We start from the raw sequence: 215 nt of genomic DNA on the forward strand, positions 1-215 counted from the left end.
AGCCCCCTTAGCAAAGTGTACCCAGTGCTCCCAGTCTCAGGGCTTGGCTTGTTAATGGTGGGCCACTCACAGCCCTGGCCCTCTGCTTGGGCACTGCCTCCTGCCCATCACCCTGGTGTCGGGGCTGCCTGGCACAGACCCCCCCCCAGCCCCAGGGAGCTTCTCCCCTTGCACCCCTGTGCAAAGAGGGATGCACACCCCCAGTTGGGCCCCCC

This window comes from Antrostomus carolinensis, unplaced genomic scaffold (assembly GCF_000700745.2).
Source record: "Antrostomus carolinensis isolate BGI_N321 unplaced genomic scaffold, ASM70074v2 scaffold32068, whole genome shotgun sequence".
NCBI classification, from domain to species: domain Eukaryota; kingdom Metazoa; phylum Chordata; class Aves; order Caprimulgiformes; family Caprimulgidae; genus Antrostomus; species Antrostomus carolinensis.